At 52.5% G+C, this 27,155-nt stretch overlaps 46 non-coding genes across 46 annotated transcripts; 9 read left to right on the forward strand and 37 right to left on the reverse strand.

Annotated features, from left to right (window-relative positions):
- Positions 1 to 723: 723 nt before the first annotated feature.
- On the reverse strand, positions 724 to 796 carry trnaf-gaa (transfer RNA phenylalanine (anticodon GAA)). Its single transcript has one exon. It is a non-coding gene; the product is annotated as a tRNA-Phe (tRNA).
- Positions 797 to 891: 95 nt separating this feature from the next.
- trnai-aau (transfer RNA isoleucine (anticodon AAU)) lies at positions 892 to 965 on the reverse strand. The gene has a single exon. It is a non-coding gene; the product is annotated as a tRNA-Ile (tRNA).
- Positions 966 to 1,916: 951 nt separating this feature from the next.
- trnaf-gaa (transfer RNA phenylalanine (anticodon GAA)) lies at positions 1,917 to 1,988 on the reverse strand. Its single transcript has one exon. It is a non-coding gene; the product is annotated as a tRNA-Phe (tRNA).
- Positions 1,989 to 2,083: 95 nt separating this feature from the next.
- trnai-aau (transfer RNA isoleucine (anticodon AAU)) lies at positions 2,084 to 2,157 on the reverse strand. The gene has a single exon. It is a non-coding gene; the product is annotated as a tRNA-Ile (tRNA).
- Positions 2,158 to 2,251: 94 nt separating this feature from the next.
- Positions 2,252 to 2,323, reverse strand: trnap-ugg (transfer RNA proline (anticodon UGG)). The gene has a single exon. It is a non-coding gene; the product is annotated as a tRNA-Pro (tRNA).
- Positions 2,324 to 3,170: 847 nt separating this feature from the next.
- On the reverse strand, positions 3,171 to 3,253 carry trnas-gcu (transfer RNA serine (anticodon GCU)). Its single transcript has one exon. It is a non-coding gene; the product is annotated as a tRNA-Ser (tRNA).
- A 360-nt stretch (positions 3,254 to 3,613) lies between these two features.
- On the reverse strand, positions 3,614 to 3,695 carry trnas-gcu (transfer RNA serine (anticodon GCU)). The gene has a single exon. It is a non-coding gene; the product is annotated as a tRNA-Ser (tRNA).
- A 1,112-nt stretch (positions 3,696 to 4,807) lies between these two features.
- On the forward strand, positions 4,808 to 4,948 carry LOC131535522 (U4 spliceosomal RNA). The gene has a single exon (XR_009269652.1). It is a non-coding gene; the product is annotated as a U4 spliceosomal RNA (small nuclear RNA).
- A 370-nt stretch (positions 4,949 to 5,318) lies between these two features.
- trnaf-gaa (transfer RNA phenylalanine (anticodon GAA)) lies at positions 5,319 to 5,391 on the reverse strand. The gene has a single exon. It is a non-coding gene; the product is annotated as a tRNA-Phe (tRNA).
- A 95-nt stretch (positions 5,392 to 5,486) lies between these two features.
- On the reverse strand, positions 5,487 to 5,560 carry trnai-aau (transfer RNA isoleucine (anticodon AAU)). The gene has a single exon. It is a non-coding gene; the product is annotated as a tRNA-Ile (tRNA).
- A 94-nt stretch (positions 5,561 to 5,654) lies between these two features.
- Positions 5,655 to 5,726, reverse strand: trnap-ugg (transfer RNA proline (anticodon UGG)). The gene has a single exon. It is a non-coding gene; the product is annotated as a tRNA-Pro (tRNA).
- Positions 5,727 to 6,224: 498 nt separating this feature from the next.
- On the forward strand, positions 6,225 to 6,297 carry trnaa-agc (transfer RNA alanine (anticodon AGC)). The gene has a single exon. It is a non-coding gene; the product is annotated as a tRNA-Ala (tRNA).
- Positions 6,298 to 6,577: 280 nt separating this feature from the next.
- trnas-gcu (transfer RNA serine (anticodon GCU)) lies at positions 6,578 to 6,659 on the reverse strand. The gene has a single exon. It is a non-coding gene; the product is annotated as a tRNA-Ser (tRNA).
- Positions 6,660 to 7,804: 1,145 nt separating this feature from the next.
- trnas-gcu (transfer RNA serine (anticodon GCU)) lies at positions 7,805 to 7,886 on the reverse strand. Its single transcript has one exon. It is a non-coding gene; the product is annotated as a tRNA-Ser (tRNA).
- Positions 7,887 to 8,247: 361 nt separating this feature from the next.
- On the reverse strand, positions 8,248 to 8,327 carry trnan-guu (transfer RNA asparagine (anticodon GUU)). Its single transcript has one exon. It is a non-coding gene; the product is annotated as a tRNA-Asn (tRNA).
- A 1,116-nt stretch (positions 8,328 to 9,443) lies between these two features.
- Positions 9,444 to 9,516, reverse strand: trnaf-gaa (transfer RNA phenylalanine (anticodon GAA)). Its single transcript has one exon. It is a non-coding gene; the product is annotated as a tRNA-Phe (tRNA).
- A 96-nt stretch (positions 9,517 to 9,612) lies between these two features.
- trnai-aau (transfer RNA isoleucine (anticodon AAU)) lies at positions 9,613 to 9,686 on the reverse strand. Its single transcript has one exon. It is a non-coding gene; the product is annotated as a tRNA-Ile (tRNA).
- A 951-nt stretch (positions 9,687 to 10,637) lies between these two features.
- Positions 10,638 to 10,710, reverse strand: trnaf-gaa (transfer RNA phenylalanine (anticodon GAA)). The gene has a single exon. It is a non-coding gene; the product is annotated as a tRNA-Phe (tRNA).
- A 94-nt stretch (positions 10,711 to 10,804) lies between these two features.
- On the reverse strand, positions 10,805 to 10,878 carry trnai-aau (transfer RNA isoleucine (anticodon AAU)). The gene has a single exon. It is a non-coding gene; the product is annotated as a tRNA-Ile (tRNA).
- A 959-nt stretch (positions 10,879 to 11,837) lies between these two features.
- trnaf-gaa (transfer RNA phenylalanine (anticodon GAA)) lies at positions 11,838 to 11,910 on the reverse strand. Its single transcript has one exon. It is a non-coding gene; the product is annotated as a tRNA-Phe (tRNA).
- Positions 11,911 to 12,004: 94 nt separating this feature from the next.
- trnai-aau (transfer RNA isoleucine (anticodon AAU)) lies at positions 12,005 to 12,078 on the reverse strand. Its single transcript has one exon. It is a non-coding gene; the product is annotated as a tRNA-Ile (tRNA).
- Positions 12,079 to 12,734: 656 nt separating this feature from the next.
- Positions 12,735 to 12,807, forward strand: trnaa-agc (transfer RNA alanine (anticodon AGC)). Its single transcript has one exon. It is a non-coding gene; the product is annotated as a tRNA-Ala (tRNA).
- A 274-nt stretch (positions 12,808 to 13,081) lies between these two features.
- On the reverse strand, positions 13,082 to 13,163 carry trnas-gcu (transfer RNA serine (anticodon GCU)). The gene has a single exon. It is a non-coding gene; the product is annotated as a tRNA-Ser (tRNA).
- Positions 13,164 to 13,515: 352 nt separating this feature from the next.
- trnas-gcu (transfer RNA serine (anticodon GCU)) lies at positions 13,516 to 13,599 on the reverse strand. Its single transcript has one exon. It is a non-coding gene; the product is annotated as a tRNA-Ser (tRNA).
- Positions 13,600 to 14,593: 994 nt separating this feature from the next.
- On the reverse strand, positions 14,594 to 14,669 carry trnaf-gaa (transfer RNA phenylalanine (anticodon GAA)). The gene has a single exon. It is a non-coding gene; the product is annotated as a tRNA-Phe (tRNA).
- Positions 14,670 to 14,761: 92 nt separating this feature from the next.
- trnai-aau (transfer RNA isoleucine (anticodon AAU)) lies at positions 14,762 to 14,835 on the reverse strand. The gene has a single exon. It is a non-coding gene; the product is annotated as a tRNA-Ile (tRNA).
- Positions 14,836 to 15,556: 721 nt separating this feature from the next.
- On the forward strand, positions 15,557 to 15,692 carry LOC131535527 (U4 spliceosomal RNA). The gene has a single exon (XR_009269656.1). It is a non-coding gene; the product is annotated as a U4 spliceosomal RNA (small nuclear RNA).
- A 380-nt stretch (positions 15,693 to 16,072) lies between these two features.
- trnaf-gaa (transfer RNA phenylalanine (anticodon GAA)) lies at positions 16,073 to 16,144 on the reverse strand. Its single transcript has one exon. It is a non-coding gene; the product is annotated as a tRNA-Phe (tRNA).
- Positions 16,145 to 16,239: 95 nt separating this feature from the next.
- Positions 16,240 to 16,313, reverse strand: trnai-aau (transfer RNA isoleucine (anticodon AAU)). The gene has a single exon. It is a non-coding gene; the product is annotated as a tRNA-Ile (tRNA).
- Positions 16,314 to 16,976: 663 nt separating this feature from the next.
- Positions 16,977 to 17,049, forward strand: trnaa-agc (transfer RNA alanine (anticodon AGC)). The gene has a single exon. It is a non-coding gene; the product is annotated as a tRNA-Ala (tRNA).
- Positions 17,050 to 17,330: 281 nt separating this feature from the next.
- On the reverse strand, positions 17,331 to 17,410 carry trnas-gcu (transfer RNA serine (anticodon GCU)). The gene has a single exon. It is a non-coding gene; the product is annotated as a tRNA-Ser (tRNA).
- A 1,107-nt stretch (positions 17,411 to 18,517) lies between these two features.
- On the forward strand, positions 18,518 to 18,653 carry LOC131535525 (U4 spliceosomal RNA). Its single transcript, XR_009269655.1, has one exon. It is a non-coding gene; the product is annotated as a U4 spliceosomal RNA (small nuclear RNA).
- A 380-nt stretch (positions 18,654 to 19,033) lies between these two features.
- On the reverse strand, positions 19,034 to 19,106 carry trnaf-gaa (transfer RNA phenylalanine (anticodon GAA)). The gene has a single exon. It is a non-coding gene; the product is annotated as a tRNA-Phe (tRNA).
- Positions 19,107 to 19,201: 95 nt separating this feature from the next.
- trnai-aau (transfer RNA isoleucine (anticodon AAU)) lies at positions 19,202 to 19,275 on the reverse strand. Its single transcript has one exon. It is a non-coding gene; the product is annotated as a tRNA-Ile (tRNA).
- A 662-nt stretch (positions 19,276 to 19,937) lies between these two features.
- Positions 19,938 to 20,010, forward strand: trnaa-agc (transfer RNA alanine (anticodon AGC)). The gene has a single exon. It is a non-coding gene; the product is annotated as a tRNA-Ala (tRNA).
- Positions 20,011 to 20,282: 272 nt separating this feature from the next.
- On the reverse strand, positions 20,283 to 20,364 carry trnas-gcu (transfer RNA serine (anticodon GCU)). Its single transcript has one exon. It is a non-coding gene; the product is annotated as a tRNA-Ser (tRNA).
- A 360-nt stretch (positions 20,365 to 20,724) lies between these two features.
- trnan-guu (transfer RNA asparagine (anticodon GUU)) lies at positions 20,725 to 20,806 on the reverse strand. The gene has a single exon. It is a non-coding gene; the product is annotated as a tRNA-Asn (tRNA).
- A 357-nt stretch (positions 20,807 to 21,163) lies between these two features.
- trnas-gcu (transfer RNA serine (anticodon GCU)) lies at positions 21,164 to 21,247 on the reverse strand. The gene has a single exon. It is a non-coding gene; the product is annotated as a tRNA-Ser (tRNA).
- Positions 21,248 to 22,341: 1,094 nt separating this feature from the next.
- Positions 22,342 to 22,480, forward strand: LOC131535523 (U4 spliceosomal RNA). The gene has a single exon (XR_009269653.1). It is a non-coding gene; the product is annotated as a U4 spliceosomal RNA (small nuclear RNA).
- A 429-nt stretch (positions 22,481 to 22,909) lies between these two features.
- On the reverse strand, positions 22,910 to 22,990 carry trnan-guu (transfer RNA asparagine (anticodon GUU)). The gene has a single exon. It is a non-coding gene; the product is annotated as a tRNA-Asn (tRNA).
- Positions 22,991 to 23,347: 357 nt separating this feature from the next.
- On the reverse strand, positions 23,348 to 23,428 carry trnan-guu (transfer RNA asparagine (anticodon GUU)). The gene has a single exon. It is a non-coding gene; the product is annotated as a tRNA-Asn (tRNA).
- Positions 23,429 to 23,798: 370 nt separating this feature from the next.
- Positions 23,799 to 23,935, forward strand: LOC131535524 (U4 spliceosomal RNA). Its single transcript, XR_009269654.1, has one exon. It is a non-coding gene; the product is annotated as a U4 spliceosomal RNA (small nuclear RNA).
- Positions 23,936 to 24,317: 382 nt separating this feature from the next.
- Positions 24,318 to 24,389, reverse strand: trnaf-gaa (transfer RNA phenylalanine (anticodon GAA)). The gene has a single exon. It is a non-coding gene; the product is annotated as a tRNA-Phe (tRNA).
- Positions 24,390 to 24,484: 95 nt separating this feature from the next.
- Positions 24,485 to 24,558, reverse strand: trnai-aau (transfer RNA isoleucine (anticodon AAU)). Its single transcript has one exon. It is a non-coding gene; the product is annotated as a tRNA-Ile (tRNA).
- A 999-nt stretch (positions 24,559 to 25,557) lies between these two features.
- trnas-gcu (transfer RNA serine (anticodon GCU)) lies at positions 25,558 to 25,639 on the reverse strand. The gene has a single exon. It is a non-coding gene; the product is annotated as a tRNA-Ser (tRNA).
- Positions 25,640 to 25,992: 353 nt separating this feature from the next.
- trnan-guu (transfer RNA asparagine (anticodon GUU)) lies at positions 25,993 to 26,074 on the reverse strand. Its single transcript has one exon. It is a non-coding gene; the product is annotated as a tRNA-Asn (tRNA).
- Between the last annotated feature and the right edge of the window lie 1,081 nt (positions 26,075 to 27,155).

The raw sequence follows: 27,155 nt of genomic DNA on the forward strand, positions 1-27,155 counted from the left end.
CGCGCAGAGCACAATGGATTAGCAGTTCATCGCCTCAGCCGCCTCGTCTCGCTTGAGCTTTATGACTCCACCCCTTTTTGCCAGGACACCCATAATTCTCTCTCCCAGGGTTCAGGAAAGCAACGCACACTCTTCTTTCAGTAAAGAGGAAGAGTGAATAAGCCTTCTTATGCGTGGCGCTAACCCGTTCCGTAAACACACCACGCAGACACCCGTGCCCAGAAGTAGGGTGGCCATATGTGCCATTTATAGGGGACACGTCCTGGCCAGGATTGTTATATTGCCTAAAAATCCAAAGTAGTTTGACCAATAACATGCAGATATTGTACATAATCGACCAATCGTGGTGCGTGAGAAGGTGAGAACGATCAAAGCGATGCAAATACAGGCACGCCTTTGTTCGTTCAGACAAGGAAGATGTAATCCATCAATATGTCTGTCTAAAAATGTTATCTTCCAAGAATGGAAGATAAAATCCAACACTGCTGTGCTGGTGGCCATCTCCCTGCCCTTTTACGCTCACTTCCCTAAAGAGACAGACTGCGCGTTGACGCTACGGAGCGACTCTCCCTACGTGCGCTTTTGGGGCTCACTGCTTTGCTGGTGGCCATCTGGGAGGCAGATAACGATGTGGCCGTGGCCAAGCAGTCTGACAGTGGCGTTGGATCCCAGTGAATTTTGGTCTCTGGGCCCCACGAACAAAAGGAAAGGAGAGGGGACATGTGCCGAAACCCGGGATCGAACCAGGGACCTTCAGATCTTCAGTCTAACGCTCTCCCAACTGAGCTATTTCGGCCGCAACTGCAAGCTGTTTAGCCAGCAGGGATTTCCGTGAGAGCACAAGTCACTTTGCCAGAAGAGCAGAGCTGAGCTCCCAGAGAATAAAAGAGTTGGCCCGTACGGGGATCGAACCCGCGACCTTGGCGTTATTAGCACCACGCTCTAACCAACTGAGCTAACCGGCCTGGCTTTGCCTAGCTTTCTGCCCGATTGACCAAAAACTTCCTGATTGCTCTTGACCCTAAAGAGATGAAACAGCTTCTGGACCAAGCCTCACCAGGCTCGTCCGGGATTTGAACCGGGACCTCTCGCACCCAAGGCGAGAACCACAGCCCTAGACCAACGAGCCTACCTGCGCAAGCGCCTAGCCGTGAAAAAATGAACAACTACAGCAACAACCAAAGAAGGAGCACGAACTAACATGGAAGTTATCAAACACCTCGAGACGGTGTCAAAGGCAAACGAAGGAAAGTTGGCCTCTGAATGGATTCAAAAATGGGGCTGGACTTAACATGTAGAGGATCTTAGGGAGGACAGCTGAAACGGTCAGATGTCCCGTAGACTTTAAGCCAGTGTGGGAAAAGAGGGAGAAGCTGGATGCACGACCTGAGTGATCCAAAGGCAGCCTCGTAATACAGGAGTCCGCACACATATATACTGGGGTCACAAGACCAAGAAGGGCCTTAAAAACAAAAGCACAATCTCTCGGTTAATTCTACAACTAAATGGCGCCCAGTACAAAGGTGCCAGCACAGAGGAGATGGCCTCTTTCCTGCAGCCCGTTATAATGGCTGTCGCTCTTGAGCGCCTTTTGGAGAGATGGACATCGCCCACATTGGCCAGGGAATTAGCTCAAATGGTAGGCGCTCGCTTAGCATGCGAGAGGTAGCGGGATCGATGCCCGCATTCTCCACGCTGAGTCCTGCCCTTTTCGCTCACTTCCTAAAGAGACAGACTGCGCGTTGGCCTTCTGGGCGACTCTCCCTCGTGCGCTTTTGGGGCTCACTGCTTTGCTGGTGGCCATCTGGGAGGCAGATAGCGATGTGGCCGTTGCCAAGCAGTTTGTCAGTGGGGTTGGATCCCAGTGGATTTTGGTCTCTGGGCCCCACGGACAAAAGGAAAAGAGAGGGCACATGTGCCGAAACCGGGATCGAACCAGGGACCTTCAGATCTTCAGTCTAACGCTCTCCCAACTGAGCTATTTCGGCCGCAACTGCAAGCTGTTTAGCCAGCAGGGATTTCCGTGAGAGCACCCGTCACTTTGCCAGAAGAGCAGAGCTGAGCTCCCAGAGAATAAAAGAGTTGGCCCGTACGGGGATCGAACCCGCGACCTTGGCGTTATTAGCACCACGCTCTAACCAACTGAGCTAACCGGCCTGGCTTTGCCTAGCTTTCTGCCCGATTGACCAAAAACTTCCTGATTGCTCTTGACCCTAAAGAGATGAAACAGCTTCTGGACCAAGCCTCTGGCAGGCTCGTCCGGGATTTGAACCCAGGACCTCTCGCACCCAAGGCGAGAGTCACAGCCCTAGACCAACGAGCCTACCTGCGCAAGCGCCTAGCCGTGAAAAAATGAACAACTACAGCAACAACCAAAGAAGGAGCACGAACTAACATGGAAGTTATCAAACACCTCGAGACGGTGTCAAAGGCAAACGAAGGAAAGTTGGCCTCTGAATGGATTTAAAAATGGGGCTGGACCTAACATGCAGAGGGATCTTGGGAGGACAGCTGAAGCGGTCAGATGTCCCGTAGACTTTAAGCCAGTGTGGGAAAAAGGGGAGAAGCTGGATGCACGACCTGAGTGATCCAAAGGCAGCCTCGTAATACAGGAGTCCGCACACATATATACTGGGGTCACAAGACCAAGAAGGGCCTTAAAACAAAAGCACAATCTCTCGGTTAATCCTACAACTAAATGGCGCCCAGTACAAAGGTGCCAGCACAGAGGAGAGATGGCCTCTTTCCCTGCAGCCCGTTATAATGGCTGTCGCTCTTCGAAGCCGTCTTTTGGAGAGATGGACATCGTTCAACTGCGGCCAGGGAATTAGCTCAAATGGTAGGCGCTCGCTTAGCATGCGAGAGGTAGCGGGATCGATGCCGCATTCTCCAAGCTGGTTCTTGCCCTTTTACGCTCACTTCCTAAAGAGACAGACTGCGCGTTGGCCTTCTGGGCGACTCTCCCTACGTGCGCTTTTGGGGCTCACTGCTGCCAAGAGGTTTTCGGGCCGTGTCCTGCGCAAATTGGTGGCATAACAGGTCCCACGAGATTTGAACTCGGATCGCTGGATTCAGAGTCCTGGTGATAATCATTACATCATGGAACCTTGACGGGAGCAGCCGTTGCTCACAGGGCCGCAAAGACTAAATCACTTACGGGCTAAAGAGATCGGCGAGGATGGGATTCGAACCCGCGTGCAGAGCACAATGGATTAGCAGTCCATCGCCTTAACCACTCGGCCACCTCGTCGCCTTCTGACCTGCCCGACCGGAAGCTGGACTGTGTCGTTTTTCTGCAGCTCCTTTCAATGGGGCGGCGTAAAGCTGACCCTTAGTGTGCCGTGAGAGGTCGGGTAGTGCAGTGTCAATCATTTGGCAGTAGCACTGTCCCCTTTCAAGCGCTCAAGCAGGGGTGGGGAGCGTTGATCCTGGAGGCCACTCTCCTGCAGAGTTTAGCTCAACCCTGAGAAAAACTGGATAGAAAACACCTAACTGCATCCTGAAGACCTTGATTTAGCTGGTTCAGGTGTGTTTGATTAGGGTTGGACCTAAACTCTGCAGAGACAACGGCCCTCCAGGATCAACGTTTCCCACCCCTGCGCTAAACATCAACCAGCGAGGATGGGATTCGAACCCACGCGTGCAGAGCACAATGGATTAGCAGTCCATCGCCTTAACCACTCGGCCACCTCGTCACGCGCTGGCCTGCCAGACGGAAGCTGGACTGTGTCGTCTTCTCTGCAGCTCCTTTCAATGGGGCGGCGTAAAGCTGACCCTTAGTGTGCCGTGAGAGGCCAGGTAGTGCAGTGTCAATCATTTGGCAGTAGCACTGTCCCCTTTCAAGCGCTCAAGCAGGGGTGGGGGCGTTGATCCTGGAGGCCACTCTCCTGCAGAGTTTAGCTCCAACCCTGAGAAAAACTGGATAGAAAACACCTAACTGCATCCTGAAGACCTTGATTTAGCTGGTTCAGGTGTGTTTGATTAGGGTTGGACCTAAACTCTGCAGAGACAACGGCCCTCCAGGATCAACGTTTCCCACCCCTGCGCTAAAGGCATCAACCAACGAGGATGGGATCTGAACCCACGCGCGCAGAGCACAATGGATTAGCAGTTCATCGCCTCAGCCGCCTCGTCTCGCTTCAGCTTTATGACTCCGCCCCTTTTTTGCCAGGACACCCATAATTCTCTCTCCCCAGGGTTCAGGAAAGCAACGCACGCTCTTCTTTGAGTAAAGAGAGAAGAGTGATTAAGCCTTCTTGTACGTGACGCTAACCCGTTCCGTAAACACGCCACGCAGACACCCGTGCCCAAGTAGGGTGGCCATATGTGCCATTATAGGGGACACGTCCTGGCCAGGATTGTTATATTGCCTAAAACATCCAAGGTAGTTTGACCGATAACACGCAGGTATTGTACATAATCGACCAATCGTGGTGCGTGAGAAGGTGAGAACGATCAAAGCGATGCAAAGACACGCACGCACGCCTTTGTTCGTTCGTTCGACTTGAAGCTGCGCACCGATCATTGTATGACACCAAAGAACCGCGAGAGCGATTTGAAAGCATAAGGAGCCGTCTGCTCTGCTCTCGTGAAATAATGTTATACAACGATCGCTCTGCAGAGTGCAAACAGCCAAAACCTGGATATTTTAGGAAATACAGAAATCCTGGCAAGGGTGCATCCCCCAAAAATGGCCCGTATGGTCAGCCAAGCCAGAAGGCTGATTGCAGGGCAGTTTGAAGCTTGTTACCACCATGTCGGTTCACGTCCGCATAGGTGCACGGGAGAGGTCGCGACTCTCCCTGGCATTCTTTCGCAGAGGCAATATCGTAGCCTATGAGGTTCATCCGAGGCGTGATCATTGCTGGTTGAAAACTTTACCCAATACCCGCCGGGATGACTTGAAATACAGTCAGCCTTTGGCAATTTTTGCCGGTCTCTCTGGAGGCTTAACATCTGGTTAAGAAAGTCAGGCCTGCTTCTGTTTCTTTCACGTGCGTGTTTTTGGTTCTCGTTTGGTAGGCGTCTGCGGCAAGACTCGTTCTCAGGCACAAGGATGAGTTTTTTTTCTCCAGCTAGATGTGTACTAAAAGAGGTTTTGCAGATGCAGGCAGCAGACCTGCCTGTCCGCTGGTCTCTCTGTGACGTGACCTAAGCGACTCTCCCTACGTGCGCTTTAGGGGCTCACTGCTTTGCTGGTGGCCATCTGGGAGGCAGATAGCGATGTGGCCGTTGCCAAGCAGTTTGTCAGTGGGGTTGGATCCCAGTGGATTTTGGTCTCTGGGCCCCACGGACAAAAGGAAAAGAGAGGGCACATGTGCCGAAACCCGGGATCGAACCAGGGACCTTCAGATCTTCAGTCTAACGCTCTCCCAACTGAGCTATTTCGGCCGCAACTGCAAGCTGTTTAGCCAGCAGGGATTTCCGTGAGAGCACCCGTCACTTTGCCAGAAGAGCAGAGCTGAGCTCCCAGAGAATAAAAGAGTTGGCCCGTACGGGGATCGAACCCGCGACCTTGGCGTTATTAGCACCACGCTCTAACCAACTGAGCTAACCGGCCTGGCTTTGCCTAGCTTTCTGCCCGATTGACCAAAAACTTCCTGATTGCTCTTGACCCTAAAGAGATGAAACAGCTTCTGGACCAAGCCTCTGGCAGGCTCGTCCGGGATTTGAACCCAGGACCTCTCGCACCCAAGGCGAGAGTCACAGCCCTAGACCAACGAGCCTACCTGCGCAAGCGCCTAGCCGTGAAAAAATGAACAACTACAGCAACAACCAAAGAAGGAGCACGAACTAACATGGAAGTTATCAAACACCTCGAGACGGTGTCAAAGGCAAACGAAGGAAAGTTGGCCTCTGAATGGATTTAAAAATGGGGCTGGACCTAACATGCAGAGGGATCTTGGGGAGGACAGCTGAAACGGTCAGATGTCCCGTAGACTTTAAGCCAGTGTGGGAAAAGAGGGAGAAGCTGGATGCACGACCTGAGTGATCCAAAGGCAGCCTCGTAATACAGGAGTCCGCACACATATATACTGGGGTCACAAGACCAAGAAGGGCCTTAAAACAAAAGCACAATCTCTCGGTTAATCCTACAACTAAATGGCGCCCAGTACAAAGGTGCCAGCACAGAGGAGATGGCCTCTTTCCCTGCAGCCCGTTATAATGGCTGTCGCTCTTCGAAGCCGTCTTTTGGAGAGATGGACATCGTTCAACTGCGGCCAGGGGAATTAGCTCAAATGGTAGAGCGCTCGCTTAGCATGCGAGAGGTAGCGGGATCGATGCCCGCATTCTCCAAGCTGGTTCTTGCCCTTTTACGCTCACTTCCCTAAAGAGACAGACTGCGCGTTGGCCTTCTGAGCGACTCTCCCTCGTGCGCTTTTGGGGCTCACTGCTGCCAAGAGGTTTTCGGGACGTGCCCTGTGCAAATTGGTGGCATAACAGGTCCCACCGAGATTTGAACTCGGATCGCTGGATTCAGAGTCCTGAGTGATAATCATTACATCATGGAACCTTGACGGGAGCAGCCGTTGCTCACAGGGCCGCAAAGACTAAATCACTTACGGGCTAAAGAGATCGACGAGGATGGGATTCGAACCCACGCGTGCAGAGCACAATGGATTAGCAGTCCATCGCCTTAACCACTCGGCCACCTCGTCGCCTTCTGACCTGCCCGACCGGAAGCTGGACTGTGTCGTTTTTCTGCAGCTCCTTTCAATGGGGCGGCGTAAAGCTGACCCTTAGTGTGCCGTGAGAGGCCAGGTAGGTACAGTGTCAATCATTTGGCAGTAGCACTGTCCCTTTCAAGCGCTCAAGCAGGGGTGGGGGCGTTGATCCTGGAGGCCACTCTCCTGCAGAGTTTAGCTCAACCCTGAGAAAAACTGGATAGAAAACACCTAACTGCATCCTGAAGACCTTGATTTAGCTGGTTCAGGTGTGTTTGATTAGGGTTGGACCTAAACTCTGCAGAGACAACGGCCCTCCAGGATCAACGTTTCCCACCTAAACATCAACCAGCGAGGATGGGATTCGAACCCACGCGTGCAGAGCACAATGGATTAGCAGTTCATCGCCTCAGCCGCCTCGTCTCGCTTCAGCTTTATGACTCCGCCCCTTTTTGCCAGGACACCCATAATTCTCTCTCCCAGGGTTCAGGAAAGCAACGCACGCTCTTCTTTGAGTAAAGAGAAGAGTGATTAAGCCTTCTTATGCGTGGCGCTAACCTGTTCCGTAAACACACCACGCAGACACCCGTGCCCAGAAGTAGGGTGGCCATATGTGCCATTATAGGGGACACGTCCTGGCCAGGATTGTTATATTGCCTAAAAATCCAAAGTAGTTTGACCAATAACATGCAGATATTGTACATAATCGACCAATCGTGGTGCGTGAGAAGGTGAGAACGATCAAAGCGATGCAAATACAGGCACGCCTTTGTTCGTTCAGACAAGGAAGATGTAATCCATCAATATGTCTGTCTAAAAATGTTATCTTCCAAGAATGGAAGATAAAATCCAACACTGCTGTGCTGGTGGCCATCTCCCTGCCCTTTTACGCTCACTTCCTAAAGAGACAGACTGCGCGTTGGCCTTCTGAGCGACTCTCCCTCGTGCGCTTTTGGGGCTCACTGCTGCCAAGAGGTTTTCGGGCCGTGTCCTGCGCAAATTGGTGGCATAACAGGTCCCACGAGATTTGAACTCGGATCGCTGGATTCAGAGTCCTGAGTGATAGTCATTACATCTTTGGAACCTTGACAGGAGCAGGCGTTGCCGCAAAGACTAAATCACTTACAGGCTCAAGAGATCGACAAGGATGGGATTCGAACCCACGCGTGCAGAGCACAATGGATTAGCAGTCCATCGCCTTAACCACTCGGCCACCTCGTCACGCTGGCCTGCCAGACCGGAAGCTGGACTGTGTCGTTTTTCTGCAGCTCCTTTCAATGGGGCGGCGTAAAGCTGACCCTTAGTGTGCCGTGAGAGGCCAGGTAGGTACAGTGTCAATCATTTGGCAGTAGCACGGCCCCTTTCAAGCGCTCAAGCAGGGGTGGGGAGCGTTGATCCTGGAGGCCACTCTCCTGCAGAGTTTAGCTCAACCCTGAGAAAAACTGGATAGAAAACACCTAACTGCATCCTGAAGACCTTGATTTAGCTGGTTCAGGTGTGTTTGATTAGGGTTGGACCTAAACTCTGCAGAGACAACGGCCCTCCAGGATCAACGTTTCCCACCCCTGCGCTAAACATCAACCAGCGAGGATGGGATTCGAACCCGCGTGCAGAGCACAATGGATTAACAGTCCATCGCCTTAACCACTCGGCCACCTCGTCACGCTGGCCTGCCAGACGGAAGCTGGACTGTGTCGTTTTTCTGCAGCTCCTTTCAATGGGGCGGCGTAAAGCTGACCCTTAGTGTGCCGTGAGAGGCCAGGTAGGTACAGTGTCAATCATTTGGCAGTAGCACTGTCCCTTTCAAGCGCTCAAGCAGGGGTGGGGGCGTTGATCCTGGAGGCCACTCTCCTGCAGTGTTTAGCTCCAACCCTGAGAAAAACTGGATAGAAAACACCTAACTGCATCCTGAAGACCTTGATTTAGCTGGTTCAGGTGTGTTTGATTAGGGTTGGACCTAAACTCTGCAGAGACAACGGCCCTCCAGGATCAACGTTTCCCACCCCTGCGCTAAAGGCATCAACCAACGAGGATGGGATCCGAACCCACGCGTGCAGAGCACAATGGATTAGCAGTTCATCGCCTCAGCCGCCTCGTCTCGCTTCAGCTTTATGACTCCGCCCCTTTTTTGCCAGGACACCCATAATTCTCTCTCCCCAGGGTTCAGGAAAGCAACGCACGCTCTTCTTTGAGTAAAGAGAGAAGAGTGATTAAGCCTTCTTATGCGTGGCGCTAACCCGTTCCGTAAACACGCCACGCAGACACCCGTGCCCAGAAGTAGGGTGGCCATATGTGCCATTTATACGGGGACGCGTCCTGGCCAGGATTGTTATATTGCCTAAAACATCCAAGGTAGTTTGACCGATAACACGCAGGTATTGTACATAATCGACCAATCGTGGTGCGTGAGAAGGTGAGAAGGATCAAAGCGATGCAAATACAGGCACGCCTTTGTTCGTTCAGACAAGGAAGATGTAATCCATCAATATGTCTGTCTAAAAATGTTATCTTCCAAGAATGGAAGATAAAATCCAACACTGCTGTGCTGGTGGCCATCTCCCTGCCCTTTTACGCTCACTTCCCTAAAGAGACAGACTGCGCGTTGACGCTACGGAGCGACTCTCCCTACGTGCGCTTTTGGGGCTCACTGCTTTGCTGGTGGCCATCTGGGAGGCAGATAACGATGTGGCCGTTGCCAAGCAGTTTGTCAGTGGCGTTGGATCCCAGTGAATTTTGGTCTCTGGGCCCCACGAACAAAAGGAAAGGAGAGGGGACATGTGCCGAAACCCGGGATCGAACCAGGGACCTTTAGATCTTCAGTCTAACGCTCTCCCAACTGAGCTATTTCGGCCGCAACTGCAAGCTGTTTAGCCAGCAGGGATTTCCGTGAGAGCACCCGTCACTTTGCCAGAAGAGCAGAGCTGAGCACCCAGAGAATAAAAGAGCTTGGCCCGTACGGGGATCGAACCCGCGACCTTGGCGTTATTAGCACCACGCTCTAACCAACTGAGCTAACCGGCCTGGCTTTGCCCAGCTTTCTGCCCGATTGACCAGAAACTTCCTGATTGCTCTTGACCCTAAAGAGATAAAACAGCTTCTGGACCAAGCCTCACCAGGCTCGTCCGGGATTTGAACCCAGGACCTCTCGCACCCAAGGCGAGAGTCACAGCCCTAGACCAGCGAGCCTAGCTGCATGGCGCCCAGCCGAGAAAAAAAGAACAACTACAGCAACAACCAAAGAAGGAACACGAACTAACATGGAAGGAATCGAACACCTCGAGACGGTGTCAAAGGCAAGCGAAGGAAAGTTGGCCTCTGAATGGATTCAAAAATGGGGCTGGACCTAACATGCAGAGGGATCTTGGGAGGACAGCTGAAGCGGTCAGATGTCCCGTAGACTTTAAGCCAGTGTGGGAAAAGAGGGAGAAGCTGGATGCACGAACTGAGTGATCCAAAGGCAGCCTCGTAATACAGGAATCCAGACACATATATACTGGGGTCACAAGACCAAGAAGGGCCTTAAAAACAAAAGCACAATCTCTCGGTTAATTCTACAACTAAATGGCGGCCACTACAAAGGTGCCAGCACAGAGGAGATGGCCTCTTTCCCTCAAGCCCGTCATAATGGCTGTCGCTCTTGAAGCCGTCTTTTGGAGAGATGGACATCGCCCACATTGGCCAGGGAATTAGCTCAAATGGTAGGCGCTCGCTTAGCATGCGAGAGGTAGCGGGATCGATGCCGCATTCTCCAAGCTGGTTCTTGCCCTTTTCGCTCACTTCCTAAAGAGACAGACTGCGGCGTTGGCCTTCTGAGCGACTCTCCCTCGTGCGCTTTTGGGGCTCACTGCTTTGCTGGTGGCCATCTGGGAGGCAGATAGCGATGTGGCCGTTGCCAAGCAGTTTGTCAGTGGGGTTGGATCCCAGTGGATTTTGGTCTCTGGGCCCCACGAACAAAAGGAAAGGAGAGGGACATGTGCGAAACCGGGATCGAACCAGGGACCTTTAGATCTTCAGTCTAACGCTCTCCCAACTGAGCTATTTCGGCCGCAACTGCAAGCTGTTTAGCCAGCAGGCATTTCCGTGAGACCACCCGTCACTTTGCCAGAAGAGCAGAGCTGAGCTCCCAGAGAATAAAGAGTTGGCCCGTGCGGGGATCGAACCCGCGACCTTGGCGTTATTAGCACCACGCTCTAACCAACTGAGCTAACCGGCCTGGCTTTGCCTAGCTTTCTGCCGATTGACCAAAAACTTCCTGATTGCTCTTGACCTAAAGAGATGAAACAGCTTCTGGACCAAGCCTCACCACGGGCTCGTCCGGGATTTGAACCGGGACCTCTCGCACCCAAGGCGAGAGTCACAGCCCTAGACCAACGAGCCTAGCTGCATGGCGCCCAGCCGAGAAAAAAAGAACAACTACAGCAACAACCAAAGAAGGAGCACGAACTAACATGGAAGGAATCGAACACCTCGAGACGGTGTCAAAGGCAAACGAAGGAAAGTTGGCCTCTGAATGGATTCAAAAATGGGGCTGGACCTAACATGCAGAGGGATCTTGGGAGGACAGCTGAAGCGGTCAGATGTCCCGTAGACTTTAAGCCAGTGTGGGAAAAAGGGGAGAAGCTGGATGCACGACCTGAGTGATCCAAAGGCAGCCTCGTAATACAGGAATCCAGACACATATATACTGGGGTCACAAGACCAAGAAGGGCCTTAAAAACAAAAGCACAATCTCTCGGTTAATTCTACAACTAAATGGCGCCCAGTACAAAGGTGCCAGCACAGAGGAGAGATGGCCTCTTTCCTGCAGCCCGTTATAATGGCTGTCGCTCTTGAAGGCGCCTTTTGGAGAGATGGACATCGCCCCACATTGGCCAGGGGAATTCGCTCAAATGGTAGAGCGCTCGCTTAGCATGCGAGAGGTAGCGGGATCGATGCCCGCATTCTCCACGCTGAGTCCTGCCCTTTTACGCTCACTTCCTAAAGAGAAAGACTGCGGCGTTGGCCTTCTGAGCGACTCTCCCTCGTGCGCTTTTGGGGCTCACTGCTTTGCTGGTGGCCATCTGGGAGGCAGATAACGATGTGGCCGTGGCCAAGCAGTCTGACAGTGGCGTTGGATCCCAGTGAATTTTGGTCTCTGGGCCCCACGAACAAAAGGAAAGGAGAGGGGACATGTGCCGAAACCCGGGATCGAACCAGGGACCTTCAGATCTTCAGTCTAACGCTCTCCCAACTGAGCTATTTCGGCCACGCCTGCAAGCCGTTTAGCCAGCAGGGATTTCCGTGAGAGCACCCGTCACTTTGCCAGAAGAGCAGAGCTGAGCACCCAGAGAATAAAGAGTTGGCCCGTGCGGGGATCGAACCCGCGACCTTGGCGTTATTAGCACCACGCTCTAACCAACTGAGCTAACCGGCCTGGCTTTGCCTAGCTTTCTGCCGATTGACCAGAAACTTCCTGATTGCTCTTGACCTAAAGAGATGAAACAGCTTCTGGACCAAGCCTCACCAGGCTCGTCCGGGATTTGAACCGGGACCTCTCGCACCCAAGGCGAGAGTCACAGCCCTAGACCAACGAGCCTAGCTGCATAGCGCCCAGCCGAGAAAAAAAGAACAACTACAGCAACAACCAAAGAAGGAGCACGAACTAACATGGAAGGAATCGAACACCTCGAGACGGTGTCAAAGGCAAGCGAAGGAAAGTTGGCCTCTGAATGGATTCAAAAATGGGGCTGGACTTAACATGTAGAGGATCTTAGGGAGGACAGCTGAAACGGTCAGATGTCCCGTAGACTTTAAGCCAGTGTGGGAAAAGAGGGAGAAGCTGGATGCACGACCTGAGTGATCCAAAGGCAGCCTCGTAATACAGGAGTCCGCACACATATATACTGGGGTCACAAGACCAAGAAGGGCCTTAAAAACAAAAGCACAATCTCTCGGTTAATCCTACAACTAAATGGCGGCCACTACAAAGGTGCCAGCACAGAGGAGATGGCCTCTTTCCCTCAAGCCCGTCATAATGGCTGTCGCTCTTGAGCGCCTTTTGGAGAGATGGACATCGCCCCACATTGGCCAGGGGAATTAGCTCAAATGGTAGAGCGCTCGCTTAGCATGCGAGAGGTAGCGGGATCGATGCCCGCATTCTCCACGCTGAGTCCTGCCCTTTTACGCTCACTTCCTAAAGAGACAGACTGCGCGTTGGCCTTCTGAGCGACTCTCCCTACGTGCGCTTTTGGGGCTCACTGCTGCCAAGAGGTTTTTCGGGCCGTGTCCTGCGCAAATTGGTGGCATAACAGGTCCCATCGAAGATTTGAAGTCGGATCGCTGGATTCAGAGTCCTGAGTGATAGTCATTACATCTTTGGAACCTTGACAGGAGCAGACGTTGCCGCAAAGACTAAATCACTTACAGGCTCAAGAGATCGACAAGGATGGGATTCGAACCCACGCGTGCAGAGCACAATGGATTAGCAGTCCATCGCCTTAACCACTCGGCCACCTCGTCACGCTGGCCTGCCAGACGGAAGCTGGACTGTGTCGTTTTTCTGCAGCTCCTTTCAATAGGGCGGCGTAAAGCTGACCCTTAGTGTGCCGTGAGAGGCCAGGTAGTGCAGTGTCAATCATTTGGCAGTAGCACGGCCCCTTTCAAGCGCTCAAGCAGGGGTGGGGAGCGTTGATCCTGGAGGGCCACTCTCCTGCAGAGTTTAGCTCAACCCTGAGAAAAACTGGATAGAAAACACCTAACTGCATCCTGAAGACCTTGATTTAGCTGGTTCAGGTGTGTTTGATTAGGGTTGGACCTAAACTCTGCAGAGACAACGGCCCTCCAGGATCAACGTTTCCACCTAAACATCAACCAGCGAGGATGGGATCCGAACCCAGCGTGCAGAGCACAATGGATTAGCAGTCCATCGCCTTAACCACTCGGCCACCTCGTCGCCTTCTGACCTGCCCGACCGGAAGCTGGACTGTGTCGTCTTCTCTGCAGCTCCTTTCAATGGGGCGGCGTAAAGCTGACCCTTAGTGTGCCGTGAGAGGCCAGGTAGTGCAGTGTCAATCATTTGGCAGTAGCACTGTCCCCTTTCAAGCGCTCAAGCAGGGGTGGGGAGCGTTGATCCTGGAGGCCACTCTCCTGCAGTGTTTAGCTCAACCCTGAGAAAAACTGGATAAAAAACCTAACTGCATCCTGAAGACCTTGATTTAGCTGGTTCAGGTGTGTTTGATTAGGGTTGGACCTAAACTCTGCAGAGACAACGGCCCTCCAGGATCAACGTTTCCCACCCCTGCGCTTAAGGCATCAACCAACGAGGATGGGATCCGAACCCACGCGTGCAGAGCACAATGGATTAGCAGTTCATCGCCTCAGCCGCCTCGTCTCGCTTGAGCTTTATGACTCCACCCCTTTTTGCCAGGACACCCATATTTCTCTCTCCCAGGGTTCAGGAAAGCAACGCACGCTCTTCTTTGAGTAAAGAGAAGAGTGATTAAGCCTTCTTATGCGTGGCGCTAACCTGTTCCGTAAACACGCCACGCAGACACCCGTGCCCAAGTAGGGTGGCCATATGTGCCATTATAGGGGACACGTCCTGGCCAGGATTGTTATATTGCCTAAAACATCCAAGGTAGTTTGACCGATAACACGCAGGTATTGTACATAATCGACCAATCGTGGTGCGTGAGAAGGTGAGAAGGATCAAAGCGATGCAAATACAGGCACGCCTTTGTTCGTTCAGACAAGGAAGATGTAATCCATCAATATGTCTGTCTAAAAATGTTATCTTCAAGAATGGAAGATAAAATCCAACACTGCTGTGCTGGTGGCCATCTGGGAGGCAGATAACGATGTGGCCGTGGCCAAGCAGTCTGACAGTGGCGTTGGATCCCAGTGAATTTTGGTCTCTGGGCCCCACGGACAAAAGGAAAAGAGAGGGCACATGTGCGAAACCGGGATCGAACCAGGGACCTTTAGATCTTCAGTCTAACGCTCTCCCAACTGAGCTATTTCGGCCACGCCTGCAAGCCGTTTAGCCAGCAGGGATTTCCGTGAGAGCACCCGTCACTTTGCCAGAAGAGCAGAGCTGAGCTCCCAGAGAATAAAGAGCTTGGCCCGTACGGGGATCGAACCCGCGACCTTGGCGTTATTAGCACCACGCTCTAACCAACTGAGCTAACCGGCCTGGCTTTGCCCAGCTTTCTGCCCGATTGACCAGAAACTTCCTGATTGCTCTTGACCTAAAGAGATAAAACAGCTTCTGGACCAAGCCTCACCACGGGCTCGTCCGGGATTTGAACCGGGACCTCTCGCACCCAAGGCGAGAACCACAGCCCTAGACCAGCGAGCCTAGCTGCATAGCGCCCAGCCGAGAAAAAAAGAACAACTACAGCAACAACCAAAGAAGGAACACGAACTAACATGGAAGGAATCGAACACCTCGAGACAGTGTCAAAGGCAAACGAAGGAAAGTTGGCCTCTGAATGGATTCAAAAATGGGGCTGGACTTAACATGTAGAGGGATCTTAGGGAGGACAGCTGAAGCGGTCAGATGTCCCGTAGACTTTAAGCCAGTGTGGGAAAAGAGGGAGAAGCTGGATGCACGAACTGAGTGATCCAAAGGCAGCCTCGTAATACAGGAATCCAGACACATATATACTGGGGTCACAAGACCAAGAAGGGCCTTAAAACCAAAAGCACAATCTCTCGGTTAATTCTACAACTAAATGGCGCCCAGTACAAAGGTGCCAGCACAGAGGAGATGGCCTCTTTCCTGCAGCCCGTTATAATGGCTGTCGCTCTTGAAGCCGTCTTTTGGAGAGATGGACATCGCCCACATTGGCCAGGGAATTAGCTCAAATGGTAGGCGCTCGCTTAGCATGCGAGAGGTCGCGACTCTCCCTGGCATTCTTCGCAGAGGCAATATCGTAGCCTATGAGGTTCATCCGGCGTGATCATTGCTGGTTGAAAACTTTACCCAATACCCGCCGGGATGACTTGAAATACAGTCAGCCTTTGGCAATTTTGCGGTCTCTCTGGAGGCTTAACATCTGGTTAAGAAAGTCAGGCCTGCTTCTGTTTCTTTCACGTGCGTGTTTTTGGTTCTCGTTTGGTAGGCGTCTGCGGCAAGACTCGTTCTCAGGCACAAGGATGAGTTTTTTTTCTCCAGCTAGATGTGTACTAAAAGAGGTTTTGCAGATGCAGGCAGCAGACCTGCCTGTCCGCTGGTCTCTCTGTGACGTGACCTGGCGGCCTTCTGAGCGACTCTCCCTCGTGCGCTTTTGGGGCTCACTGCTTTGCTGGTGGCCATCTGGGAGGCAGATAGCGATGTGGCCGTTGCCAAGCAGTTTGTCAGTGGGGTTGGATCCCAGTGGATTTTGGTCTCTGGGCCCCACGGACAAAAGGAAAAGAGAGGGCACATGTGCCGAAACCGGGATCGAACCAGGGACCTTCAGATCTTCAGTCTAACGCTCTCCCAACTGAGCTATTTCGGCCGCAACTGCAAGCTGTTTAGCCAGCAGGGATTTCCGTGAGAGCACCCGTCACTTTGCCAGAAGAGCAGAGCTGAGCTCCCAGAGAATAAAAGAGTTGGCCCGTACGGGGATCGAACCCGCGACCTTGGCGTTATTAGCACCACGCTCTAACCAACTGAGCTAACCGGCCTGGCTTTGCCTAGCTTTCTGCCGATTGACCAAAAACTTCCTGATTGCTCTTGACCTAAAGAGATGAAACAGCTTCTGGACCAAGCCTCTGGCAGGCTCGTCCGGGATTTGAACCCAGGACCTCTCGCACCCAAGGCGAGAGTCACAGCCCTAGACCAGCGAGCCTAGCTGCATAGCGCCCAGCCGAGAAAAAAAGAACAACTACAGCAACAACCAAAGAAGGAGCACGAACTAACATGGAAGTTATCAAACACCTCGAGGCGGTGTCAAAGGCAAGCGAAGGAAAGTTGGCCTCTGAATGGATTTAAAAATGGGGCTGGACCTAACATGCAGAGGGATCTTGGGAGGACAGCTGAAGCGGTCAGATGTCCCGTAGACTTTAAGCCAGTGTGGGAAAAGAGGGAGAAGCTGGATGCACGACCTGAGTGATCCAAAGGCAGCCTCGTAATACAGGAGTCCGCACACATATATACTGGGGTCACAAGACCAAGAAGGGCCTTAAAAACAAAAGCACAATCTCTCGGTTAATCCTACAACTAAATGGCGCCCAGTACAAAGGTGCCAGCACAGAGGAGAGATGGCCTCTTTCCCTGCAGCCCGTTATAATGGCTGTCGCTCTTCGAAGCCGTCTTTTGGAGAGATGGACATCGTTCAACTGCGGCCAGGGGAATTAGCTCAAATGGTAGAGCGCTCGCTTAGCATGCGAGAGGTAGCGGGATCGATGCCCGCATTCTCCAAGCTGGTTCTTGCCCTTTTACGCTCACTTCCCTAAAGAGACAGACTGCGCGTTGGCCTTCTGAGCGACTCTCCCTACGTGCGCTTTTGGGGCTCACTGCTGCCAAGAGGTTTTCGGGCCGTGTCCTGCGCAAATTGGTGGCATAACAGGTCCCACCGAGATTTGAACTCGGATCGCTGGATTCAGAGTCCTGAGTGATAATCATTACATCATGGAACCTTGACGGGAGCAGCCGTTGCTCACAGGGCCGCAAAGACTAAATCACTTACGGGCTAAAGAGATCGACGAGGATGGGATTCGAACCCGCGTGCAGAGCACAATGGATTAGCAGTCCATCGCCTTAACCACTCGGCCACCTCGTCGCCTTCTGACCTGCCCGACCGGAAGCTGGACTGTGTCGTTTTTCTGCAGCTCCTTTCAATGGGGCGGCGTAAAGCTGACCCTTAGTGTGCCGTGAGAGGCCAGGTAGGTACAGTGTCAATCATTTGGCAGTAGCACTGTCCCTTTCAAGCGCTCAAGCAGGGGTGGGGAGCGTTGATCCTGGAGGCCACTCTCCTGCAGAGTTTAGCTCAACCCTGAGAAAAACTGGATAGAAAACACCTAACTGCATCCTGAAGACCTTGATTTAGCTGGTTCAGGTGTGTTTGATTAGGGTTGGACCTAAACTCTGCAGAGACAACGGCCCTCCAGGATCAACGTTTCCCACCCCTGCGCTAAACATCAACCAGCGAGGATGGGATCCGAACCCAGCGTGCAGAGCACAATGGATTAGCAGTTCATCGCCTCAGCCGCCTCGTCTCGCTTCAGCTTTATGACTCCGCCCCTTTTTTGCCAGGACACCCATAATTCTCTCTCCCCAGGGTTCAGGAAAGCAACGCACGCTCTTCTTTGAGTAAAGAGAGAAGAGTGATTAAGCCTTCTTGTACGTGACGCTAACCTGTTCCGTAAACACACCACGCAGACACCCGTGCCCAGAAGTAGGGTGGCCATATGTGCCATTTATAGGGGACACGTCCTGGCCAGGATTGTTATATTGCCTAAAAAATCCAAAGTAGTTTGACCAATAACATGCAGATATTGTACATAATCGACCAATCGTGGTGCGTGAGAAGGTGAGAACGATCAAAGCGATGCAAATACAGGCACGCCTTTGTTCGTTCGTTCGACTTGAAGCTGCGCACCGATCATTGTATGACACCAAAGAACCGCGAGAGCGATTTGAAAGCATAAGGAGCCGTCTGCTCTGCTCTCGTGAAATAATGTTATACAACGATCGCTCTGCAGAGTGCAAACAGCCAAAACCTGGATATTTTAGGAAATACAGAAATCCTGGCAAGGGTGCATCCCCCAAAAATGGCCCGTATGGTCAGCCAAGCCAGAAGGCTGATTGCAGGGCAGTTTGAAGCTTGTTACCACCATGTCGGTTCACGTCCGCATAGGTGCACGGGAGAGGTCGCGACTCTCCTGGCATTCTTCGCAGAGGCAATATCGTAGCCTATGAGGTTCATCCGGCGTGATCATTGCTGGTTGAAAACTTTACCCAATACCCGCCGGGATGACTTGAAATACAGTCAGCCTTTGGCAATTTTGCGGTCTCTCTGGAGGCTTAACATCTGGTTAAGAAAGTCAGGCCTGCTTCTGTTTCTTTCACGTGCGTGTTTTTGGTTCTCGTTTGGTAGGCGTCTGCGGCAAGACTCGTTCTCAGGCACAAGGATGAGTTTTTTTTCTCCAGCTAGATGTGTACTAAAAGAGGTTTTGCAGATGCAGGCAGCAGACCTGCCTGTCCGCTGGTCTCTCTGTGACGTGACCTGGCGGCCTTCTGAGCGACTCTCCCTCGTGCGCTTTTGGGGCTCACTGCTTTGCTGGTGGCCATCTGGGAGGCAGATAGCGATGTGGCCGTTGCCAAGCAGTTTGTCAGTGGGGTTGGATCCCAGTGGATTTTGGTCTCTGGGCCCCACGGACAAAAGGAAAAGAGAGGGCACATGTGCCGAAACCCGGGATCGAACCAGGGACCTTCAGATCTTCAGTCTAACGCTCTCCCAACTGAGCTATTTCGGCCGCAACTGCAAGCTGTTTAGCCAGCAGGGATTTCCGTGAGAGCACCCGTCACTTTGCCAGAAGAGCAGAGCTGAGCTCCCAGAGAATAAAAGAGTTGGCCCGTACGGGGATCGAACCCGCGACCTTGGCGTTATTAGCACCACGCTCTAACCAACTGAGCTAACCGGCCTGGCTTTGCCCAGCTTTCTGCCGATTGACCAGAAACTTCCTGATTGCTCTTGACCTAAAGAGATAAAACAGCTTCTGGACCAAGCCTCACCACGGGCTCGTCCGGGATTTGAACCGGGACCTCTCGCACCCAAGGCGAGAACCACAGCCCTAGACCAACGAGCCTAGCTGCATGGCGCCCAGCCGAGAAAAAAAGAACAACTACAGCAACAACCAAAGAAGGAACACGAACTAACATGGAAGTTATCAAACACCTCGAGGCGGTGTCAAAGGCAAACGAAGGAAAGTTGGCCTCTGAATGGATTCAAAAATGGGGCTGGACCTAACATGCAGAGGGATCTTGGGAGGACAGCTGAAGCGGTCAGATGTCCCGTAGACTTTAAGCCAGTGTGGGAAAAAGGGGAGAAGCTGGATGCACGAACTGAGTGATCCAAAGGCAGCCTACGTAATACAGGAGTCCGCACACATATATACTGGGGTCACAAGACCAAGAAGGGCCTTAAAAACAAAAGCACAATCTCTCGGTTAATTCTACAACTAAATGGCGGCCACTACAAAGGTGCCAGCACAGAGGAGAGATGGCCTCTTTCCTGCAGCCCGTTATAATGGCTGTCGCTCTTGAAGGCGCCTTTTGGAGAGATGGACATCGCCCCACATTGGCCAGGGGAATTAGCTCAAATGGTAGAGCGCTCGCTTAGCATGCGAGAGGTAGCGGGATCGATGCCCGCATTCTCCACGCTGAGTCCTGCCCTTTTACGCTCACTTCCCTAAAGAGAAAGACTGCGGCGTTGGCCTTCTGAGCGACTCTCCCTCGTGCGCTTTTGGGGCTCACTGCTGCCAAGAGGTTTTCGGGCCGTGTCCTGCGCAAATTGGTGGCATAACAGGTCCCACGAGATTTGAACTCGGATCGCTGGATTCAGAGTCCTGAGTGATAGTCATTACATCTTTGGAACCTTGACAGGAGCAGACGTTGCCGCAAAGACTAAATCACTTACAGGCTCAAGAGATCGACAAGGATGGGATTCGAACCCACGCGTGCAGAGCACAATGGATTAGCAGTCCATCGCCTTAACCACTCGGCCACCTCGTCACGCTGGCCTGCCAGACCGGAAGCTGGACTGTGTCGTCTTCTCTGCAGCTCCTTTCAATGGGGCGGCGTAAAGCTGACCCTTAGTGTGCCGTGAGAGGCCAGGTAGTGCAGTGTCAATCATTTGGCAGTAGCACGGCCCCTTTCAAGCGCTCAAGCAGGGGTGGGGGCGTTGATCCTGGAGGGCCACTCTCCTGCAGAGTTTAGCTCAACCCTGAGAAAAACTGGATAGAAAACACCTAACTGCATCCTGAAGACCTTGATTTAGCTGGTTCAGGTGTGTTTGATTAGGGTTGGAGCTAAAGTCTGCAGAGACAACGGCCCTCCAGGATCAACGTTTCCCACCCTGCGCTAAACATCAACCAGCGAGGATGGGATTCGAACCCACGCGTGCAGAGCACAATGGATTAACAGTCCATCGCCTTAACCACTCGGCCACCTCGTCACGCTGGCCTGCCAGACGGAAGCTGGACTGTGTCGTTTTTCTGCAGCTCCTTTCAATGGGGCGGCGTAAAGCTGACCCTTAGTGTGCCGTGAGAGGCCAGGTAGGTGCAGTGTCAATCATTTGGCAGTAGCACGGCCCCTTTCAAGCGCTCAAGCAGGGGTGGGGAGCGTTGATCCTGGAGGCCACTCTCCTGCAGAGTTTAGCTCAACCCTGAGAAAAACTGGATAAAAAACCTAACTGCATCCTGAAGACCTTGATTTAGCTGGTTCAGGTGTGTTTGATTAGGGTTGGAGCTAAAGTCTGCAGAGACAACGGCCCTCCAGGATCAACGTTTCCCACCCTGCGCTAAACATCAACCAGCGAGGATGGGATTCGAACCCAGCGTGCAGAGCACAATGGATTAGCAGTCCATCGCCTTAACCACTCGGCCACCTCGTCGCCTTCTGACCTGCCCGACCGGAAGCTGGACTGTGTCGTTTTTCTGCAGCTCCTTTCAATAGGGGCGGCGTAAAGCTGACCCTTAGTGTGCCGTGAGAGGCCAGGTAGGTGCAGTGTCAATCATTTGGCAGTAGCACTGTCCCCTTTCAAGCGCTCAAGCAGGGGTGGGGGCGTTGATCCTGGAGGCCACTCTCCTGCAGAGTTTAGCTCAACCCTGAGAAAAACTGGATAGAAAACACCTAACTGCATCCTGAAGACCTTGATTTAGCTGGTTCAGGTGTGTTTGATTAGGGTTGGACCTAAACTCTGCAGAGACAACGGCCCTCCAGGATCAACGTTTCCCACCCTAAACATCAACCAGCGAGGATGGGATCCGAACCCAGCGTGCAGAGCACAATGGATTAGCAGTTCATCGCCTCAGCCGCCTCGTCTCGCTTCAGCTTTATGACTCCGCCCCTTTTTGCCAGGACACCCATATTTCTCTCTCCCAGGGTTCAGGAAAGCAACGCACACTCTTCTTTCAGTAAAGAGAAGAGTGATTAAGCCTTCTTATGCGTGGCGCTAACCTGTTCCGTAAACACACCACGCAGACACCCGTGCCCAGAAGTAGGGTGGCCATATGTGCCATTATAGGGGACACGTCCTGGCCAGGATTGTTATATTGCCTAAAAATCCAAAGTAGTTTGACCAATAACATGCAGATATTGTACATAATCGACCAATCGTGGTGCGTGAGAAGGTGAGAACGATCAAAGCGATGCAAATACAGGCACGCCTTTGTTCGTTCGTTCGACTTGAAGCTGCGCACCGATCATTGTATGACACCAAAGAACCGCGAGAGCGATTTGAAAGCATAAGGAGCCGTCTGCTCTGCTCTCGTGAAATAATGTTATACAACGATCGCTCTGCAGAGTGCAAACAGCCAAAACCTGGATATTTTAGGAAATACAGAAATCCTGGCAAGGGTGCATCCCCCAAAAATGGCCCGTATGGTCAGCCAAGCCAGAAGGCTGATTGCAGGGCAGTTTGAAGCTTGTTACCACCATGTCGGTTCACGTCCGCATAGGTGCACGGGAGAGGTCGCGACTCTCCCTGGCATTCTTTCGCAGAGGCAATATCGTAGCCTATGAGGTTCATCCGAGGCGTGATCATTGCTGGTTGAAAACTTTACCCAATACCCGCCGGGATGACTTGAAATACAGTCAGCCTTTGGCAATTTTGCGGTCTCTCTGGAGGCTTAACATCTGGTTAAGAAAGTCAGGCCTGCTTCTGTTTCTTTCACGTGCGTGTTTTTGGTTCTCGTTTGGTAGGCGTCTGCGGCAAGACTCGTTCTCAGGCACAAGGATGAGTTTTTTTTCTCCAGCTAGATGTGTACTAAAAGAGGTTTTGCAGATGCAGGCAGCAGACCTGCCTGTCCGCTGGTCTCTCTGTGACGTGACCTGGCGGCCTTCTGAGCGACTCTCCCTACGTGCGCTTTTGGGGCTCACTGCTGCCAAGAGGTTTTTCGGGCCGTGTCCTGCGCAAATTGGTGGCATAACAGGTCCCATCGAAGATTTGAAGTCGGATCGCTGGATTCAGAGTCCTGGTGATAGTCATTACATCTTTGGAACCTTGACAGGAGCAGACGTTGCCGCAAAGACTAAATCACTTACAGGCTCAAGAGATCGACAAGGATGGGATTCGAACCCAGCGTGCAGAGCACAATGGATTAACAGTCCATCGCCTTAACCACTCGGCCACCTCGTCACGCTGGCCTGCCAGACGGAAGCTGGACTGTGTCGTCTTCTCTGCAGCTCCTTTCAATGGGGCGGCGTAAAGCTGACCCTTAGTGTGCCGTGAGAGGCCAGGTAGTGCAGTGTCAATCATTTGGCAGTAGCACTGTCCCCTTTCAAGCGCTCAAGCAGGGGTGGGGGCGTTGATCCTGGAGGCCACTCTCCTGCAGAGTTTAGCTCAACCCTGAGAAAAACTGGATAAAAACCCTAACTGCATCCTGAAGACCTTGATTTAGCTGGTTCAGGTGTGTTTGATTAGGGTTGGAGCTAAAGTCTGCAGAGACAACGGCCCTCCAGGATCAACGTTTCCCACCCTGCGCTAAACATCAACCAACGAGGATGGGATCCGAACCCAGCGTGCAGAGCACAATGGATTAACAGTCCATCGCCTTAACCACTCGGCCACCTCGTCACGCTGGCCTGCCAGACGGAAGCTGGACTGTGTCGTTTTTCTGCAGCTCCTTTCAATGGGGCGGCGTAAAGCTGACCCTTAGTGTGCCGTGAGAGGCCAGGTAGTGCAGTGTCAATCATTTGGCAGTAGCACTGTCCCCTTTCAAGCGCTCAAGCAGGGGTGGGGAGCGTTGATCCTGGAGGCCACTCTCCTGCAGAGTTTAGCTCAACCCTGAGAAAAACTGGATAGAAAACACCTAACTGCATCCCCAAAAATGGCCCGTATGGTCAGCCAAGCCAGAAGGCTGATTGCAGGGCAGTTTGAAGCTTGTTACCACCATGTCGGTTCACGTCCGCATAGGTGCACGGGAGAGGTCGCGACTCTCCCTGGCATTCTTTCGCAGAGGCAATATCGTAGCCTATGAGGTTCATCCGGCGTGATCATTGCTGGTTGAAAACTTTACCCAATACCCGCCGGGATGACTTGAAATACAGTCAGCCTTTGGCAATTTTGCGGTCTCTCTGGAGGCTTAACATCTGGTTAAGAAAGTCAGGCCTGCTTCTGTTTCTTTCACGTGTGTGTTTTTGGTTCTCGTTTGGTAGGCGTCTGCGGCAAGACTCGTTCTCAGGCACAAGGATGAGTTTTTTTTCTCCAGCTAGATGTGTACTAAAAGAGGTTTTGCAGATGCAGGCAGCAGACCTGCCTGTCCGCTGGTCTCTCTGTGACGTGACCTGGCGGCCTTCTGAGCGACTCTCCCTACGTGCGCTTTTAGGGGCTCACTGCTTTGCTGGTGGCCATCTGGGAGGCAGATAGCGATGTGGCCGTTGCCAAGCAGTTTGTCAGTGGGGTTGGATCCCAGTGGATTTTGGTCTCTGGGCCCCACGGACAAAAGGAAAAGAGAGGGCACATGTGCCGAAACCGGGATCGAACCAGGGACCTTCAGATCTTCAGTCTAACGCTCTCCCAACTGAGCTATTTCGGCCGCAACTGCAAGCTGTTTAGCCAGCAGGGATTTCCGTGAGAGCACCCGTCACTTTGCCAGAAGAGCAGAGCTGAGCTCCCAGAGAATAAAAGAGTTGGCCCGTACGGGGATCGAACCCGCGACCTTGGCGTTATTAGCACCACGCTCTAACCAACTGAGCTAACCGGCCTGGCTTTGCCTAGCTTTCTGCCGATTGACCAAAAACTTCCTGATTGCTCTTGACCTAAAGAGATGAAACAGCTTCTGGACCAAGCCTCTGGCAGGCTCGTCCGGGATTTGAACCCAGGACCTCTCGCACCCAAGGCGAGAGTCACAGCCCTAGACCAGCGAGCCTAGCTGCATAGCGCCCAGCCGAGAAAAAAAGAACAACTACAGCAACAACCAAAGAAGGAGCACGAACTAACATGGAAGTTATCAAACACCTCGAGGCGGTGTCAAAGGCAAGCGAAGGAAAGTTGGCCTCTGAATGGATTTAAAAATGGGGCTGGACCTAACATGCAGAGGGATCTTGGGAGGACAGCTGAAGCGGTCAGATGTCCCGTAGACTTTAAGCCAGTGTGGGAAAAGAGGGAGAAGCTGGATGCACGACCTGAGTGATCCAAAGGCAGCCTACGTAATACAGGAGTCCGCACACATATATACTGGGGTCACAAGACCAAGAAGGGCCTTAAAACAAAAGCACAATCTCTCGGTTAATCCTACAACTAAATGGCGCCCAGTACAAAGGTGCCAGCACAGAGGAGATGGCCTCTTTCCTGCAGCCCGTTATAATGGCTGTCGCTCTTGAAGCCGTCTTTTGGAGAGATGGACATCGTTCAACTGCGGCCAGGGAATTAGCTCAAATGGTAGGCGCTCGCTTAGCATGCGAGAGGTAGCGGGATCGATGCCCGCATTCTCCAAGCTGGTTCTTGCCCTTTTCGCTCACTTCCTAAAGAGACAGACTGCGCGTTGGCCTTCTGAGCGACTCTCCCTCGTGCGCTTTTGGGGCTCACTGCTGCCAAGAGGTTTTCGGGCCGTGTCCTGCGCAAATTGGTGGCATAACAGGTCCCACCGAGATTTGAACTCGGATCGCTGGATTCAGAGTCCTGGTGATAGTCATTACATCTTTGGAACCTTGACAGGAGCAGGCGTTGCCGCAAAGACTAAATCACTTACAGGCTCAAGAGATCGACAAGGATGGGATTCGAACCCACGCGTGCAGAGCACAATGGATTAGCAGTCCATCGCCTTAACCACTCGGCCACCTCGTCACGCGCTGGCCTGCCAGACCGGAAGCTGGACTGTGTCGTTTTTCTGCAGCTCCTTTCAATGGGGCGGCGTAAAGCTGACCCTTAGTGTGCCGTGAGAGGCCAGGTAGTGCAGTGTCAATCATTTGGCAGTAGCACCGGCCCCTTTCAAGCGCTCAAGCAGGGGTGGGGGCGTTGATCCTGGAGGCCACTCTCCTGCAGAGTTTAGCTCAACCCTGAGAAAAACTGGATAAAAACCCTAACTGCATCCTGAAGACCTTGATTTAGCTGGTTCAGGTGTGTTTGATTAGGGTTGGAGCTAAAGTCTGCAGAGACAACGGCCCTCCAGGATCAGCGTTTCCACCCTAAACATCAACCAGCGAGGATGGGATCCGAACCCACGCGTGCAGAGCACAATGGATTAACAGTCCATCGCCTTAACCACTCGGCCACCTCGTCACGCTGGCCTGCCAGACGGAAGCTGGACTGTGTCGTTTTTCTGCAGCTCCTTTCAATGGGGCGGCGTAAAGCTGACCCTTAGTGTGCCGTGAGAGGCCAGGTAGTGCAGTGTCAATCATTTGGCAGTAGCACCGGCCCCTTTCAAGCGCTCAAGCAGGGGTGGGGGCGTTGATCCTGGAGGCCACTCTCCTGCAGAGTTTAGCTCAACCCTGAGAAAAACTGGATAAAAACCCTAACTGCATCCTGAAGACCTTGATTTAGCTGGTTCAGGTGTGTTTGATTAGGGTTGGACCTAAACTCTGCAGAGACAACGGCCCTCCAGGATCAGCGTTTCCACCCTAAACATCAACCAACGAGGATGGGATCCGAACCCACGCGTGCAGAGCACAATGGATTAGCAGTTCATCGCCTCAGCCGCCTCGTCTCGCTTGAGCTTTATGACTCCACCCCCTTTTTTGCCAGGACACCCATATTTCTCTCTCCCCAGGGTTCAGGAAAGCAACGCACACTCTTCTTTCAGTAAAGAGAAGAGTGAATAAGCCTTCTTGTACGTGACGCTAACCCGTTCCGTAAACACGCCACGCAGACACCCGTGCCCAGAAGTAGGGTGGCCATATGTGCCATTTATACGGGGACGCGTCCTGGCCAGGATTGTTATATTGCCTAAAACATCCAAGGTAGTTTGACCGATAACACGCAGGTATTGTACATAATCGACCAATCGTGGTGCGTGAGAAGGTGAGAAGGATCAAAGCGATGCAAATACAGGCACGCCTTTGTTCGTTCAGACAAGGAAGATGTAATCCATCAATATGTCTGTCTAAAAATGTTATCTTCCAAGAATGGAAGATAAAATCCAACACTGCTGTGCTGGTGGCCATCTCCCTGCCCTTTTACGCTCACTTCCCTAAAGAGAAAGACTGCGGCGTTGGCCTTCTGAGCGACTCTCCCTACGTGCGCTTTTGGGGCTCACTGCTGCCAAGAGGTTTTCGGGCCGTGTCCTGCGCAAATTGGTGGCATAACAGGTCCCACCGAGATTTGAACTCGGATCGCTGGATTCAGAGTCCTGGTGATAGTCATT

Source organism: Onychostoma macrolepis, unplaced genomic scaffold, assembly GCF_012432095.1.
Source record: "Onychostoma macrolepis isolate SWU-2019 unplaced genomic scaffold, ASM1243209v1 Scaffold37, whole genome shotgun sequence".
NCBI classification, from domain to species: Eukaryota; Metazoa; Chordata; class Actinopteri; order Cypriniformes; family Cyprinidae; genus Onychostoma; species Onychostoma macrolepis.